General features: G+C 35.3%; 1 protein-coding gene and 1 pseudogene across 1 annotated transcript in view; both read right to left on the bottom strand.

Moving 5' to 3' along the window:
* Window positions 1–3,513, bottom strand: part of MACC1 (metastasis associated in colon cancer 1) — a 159,059-nt gene that overhangs the window by 150,987 nt on the left and 4,559 nt on the right. The window lies entirely within an intron of this gene.
* LOC106727129 lies at window positions 2,911–3,445 on the bottom strand (annotated as a pseudogene).

Below are 3,513 nucleotides of genomic sequence, written 5' to 3'. Positions count from 1 at the left end.
AAGCCCTTTAATCCATCATGAATGTATTTTGGTATAAAGTAACTTTCTAAATTAATGTGTTTTATAAATAGCTAACAATTGTCCCAACACCATTTATTAAATTATTTATTCCTTCTGCATTGATTTCAAAGTATATTTTGTGTAATGTTAAATTGTTACTGATATTAGAATATATTTCTGAGCTATTCTATTTACCAACTTAGTCATCTATTTTTATTATTACATATTACTTCTAAGTAAAATAATATCTTTGAGAAAAGACTGAGTTTTACTGATGCTTGTATTTTCCATAGGACCTATCACTTTACACATACTAAATGTTCAATAAATATTTACATATTTATTAAATGGATGTTTAAATTGAATATCCTATGCCTAATTTACAAAGAATTTCCTCACTATGTTAAAAGGTCACATTCTTCAAGGTGAAACATGAAGTAATTTTGAAATTGGAGAAGGGGGCTGAAAATGGAAGCATTCCAAGAATAAAAATACCATGTGAATTTGATTAGAATAATTTAAAATTTGTAGTGACTTCATTCTCCAGAGGCAATGTGATCATGAGAAAATGCTGAAAGGGGGAATGTTAGTCGTGGACTCACTGTGAGTTATTGAAGTTTGCAAAGACCTTTAACAGGATAATGATGTGCAAATCAGTCCACATACCACCATGGCTCAACAGATGAACTATGTCAATAGTGAAATGTTGTATTTATAATGTCTGCTGATACCTTTAGTTGAGAGAACTAGTCGTGGATCCTTAAAATTGCTACACATTCAGAGTACTGAGCAATAAAGTAATACTTTTTAAAACATATATATATTTACTTAACCTCCTGACTACATATAAGTTTAAATATGTTAAATTGTAAATAAAAGGCAGTATTAAGTATGTCATCTCTATCATGTACAAATTAGTAAAGCTTTTATGTCAAACTGTACAAGGATGACTTCAGGCCAAAAAGATTGTGGAACAATTTGCTTTGATTAAGGAGACATAAAACTAGACTGTCTTAAAGAATGCTAGGATTACAGGCTTCTATATAAAGACATGCTCATTACATCTATCAATGTGGGTAAAGAATTGTATAGTTACCAGAAAAGGAAAGTTATGTATAAAGCAAAGCAAGGATATTTGATGTTATTTTTATGACAATATGGAAGTCTTGAAATAAGCATTTATGCATTTTCAATGTTGTTTATACTATGAAATTTAAATAATCTAAATTAGCATTGCAAAAACCCTTGAGAAAATATATGGTGAATTCTATAATGTTTCATTAATGATCTCCACTTTGATTCTCATAGTAATCTTATTTGGTAGTGTGTGTGTGTGTGTGTGTGTGTGTGTGTGTGTGTGTGTCACAGACTATTTTTTTAGAGTAGTTTTAGGTTCACAGCAAAATTGAATACAGAGAGTTCCCATATGCCTCCTACTCCTCCACACATATAGCCTCCTCCACTGTCAACATCCCATAAAAGCAGTATTGTAACAATGAACGAACCTACAATGACACATCATTATCACTCAAAGGCCATAGTTTACAGTAGAGTTCAGTCTTGATGTTGTACATTCTATGGGTTTTGACAAATGTACAATGACATGTATCCACCACTGTAGTATTATAGTTTCACTGCCCTAAAAATCCCGTGCTCCGTTGATTTATCCCTATCCCCCTTACTCTGGCAAACATCTTCACTATCTCTATATTTTTGCCTTTTCCAGAATGTCATGTAATTAGAATCATATAGTATGTAGCCTTTTTCACATTGGGTTATATTCACAAAAGTCTTCCTAAGTGGTTATACAATTTTGCATTCCCACTAGCAATGAATGAGAGTTTCTGTTGTTCCACATCCTCACCAGCATTTGGTGCTATTACTGTTTTGGGTTTTGGCCATTCTAATAGAAGTGTAGTGGTATTTTGGTATTTTATTTTATTTTTTGTTAATCCTCACCTGAGGATATTTTTCCATTGATTTTTAGAGAGAATGGAAGGGAGAGGGAGAGACAGAGAGAAACACCAATGTGAGAGAGACACATCGATTTGTTGCCTCTTGCCCACACCCCGACCAGGGCTGGGGAAACTGCAACAAGCTATGTGCCCTTGACTGGAATCGAACTCGGGACCTTTCAGTCCACCGGCTAATGCTCTAGCCTCTGAGCCAAACCAGCTAGGGAAGTATCTTTGTATTTAATTTTCGATTCTGGTAGTTATTTTAATTTCATCATTGTATAAATAAACTGAGGCACAAGAAAGTTAAATAATTTTCTCATGGTTCTACAGCTAGTAAGTAGCAGGTTCAAAATTAATATTTTTCATACTCCAAAGCCCTACTGCTTTTTATTCTCTGGGTTGCCTTATAGCTAGACAAGAATAAAATTCAAATTCACACATGGAGGACACCAGAGAGTAGTTTCCAGGCTCCTTAATTACTTGTCTTCATTAGGTTCCCCTAGATTCTAGAAGAAGACCCTGAGACAAGGAAAAACCAGGAAGCAGTGGGGAAATGAGGGAGGGAAAGGCATCCAATAGAGGATATGCTTGAATACAGTTATCACTGTGAGCAATTGCACTTACTCCTATAAGGAACCTGGGACAAAGGGACTCAACATTCCTCAAAATGTATTGTGTGATGGTACCAGTCCTTGAACTGTTTGAGACTGGTTCAGTATAAAGAATGTATAAAAAGTAAAAGTAAATATTTAGAAACTTTTATAACAATTTGATACTTTTATGACACTCATTTTTTTAATAAAAATAATTCAACATCATTTATTGTCATCTGATAGTAACATAAGGGTATTGTAAGCCAATATGAATAAATAGGTAAGAACTATTCTCCTAACAAAGGACACCTATAAAACACAAACTATATTGCTTTTCAATAATTTCTCACTTCATTACGTCATTTGTAGGAGGAGACACTTTGGAGCAGAGTAATATTATCTCCTTTTAGCATGATTCGACCTAGTTGTTTTCTTGACTTTGTTTTAGAATCTCTTCTGCATCATCTAATACAAGGTTCATATACTCATCAAAAGCAATGATACAGCCTTCTATCCACATAGTCACTTGCTCATAAAGCCGCACCTGAATCCGATATCTATTTTGCAAGTATCTGAAAATGATGTTTATGGGCTGCACCATCACCTTCTGCACCTTTTGGCCTTGGCCACGGTACGCCATGGTGGAAGCTAACAAAGATCACACTAAGCCGCATGCCCCCTCAGAGCCACTTCTGGAATAAAGACGACAGCCATTTTTTAATAATTTATTTTTTAAAGTAACAATCCATGATGGACTGAAAATAAAACACTGGTCCAACAATAGTGTGAGATACACTGGTGTAGAACACAAGACCCAAGGTGGTTCCAAAGAAGGAGCCAGGGAGCTAGGGTACTTATACCCCACTTCCTGTTGGGCCAGGCCTTAGCTGACAAGTGTTCATTCCCTAGCACTTCCAGCTGTGTGGAATGAAGCAGTGTAGCTGGCAGCCCAGGGGGGGGGG

This window comes from Myotis brandtii, unplaced genomic scaffold (genome assembly GCF_000412655.1).
Source record: "Myotis brandtii unplaced genomic scaffold, ASM41265v1 scaffold374, whole genome shotgun sequence".
In the NCBI taxonomy this organism is placed as follows: domain Eukaryota; kingdom Metazoa; phylum Chordata; class Mammalia; order Chiroptera; family Vespertilionidae; genus Myotis; species Myotis brandtii.
Note: the sequence above shows the minus strand (reverse complement) of the source record. Positions and strands in the feature narration are given on the sequence as shown.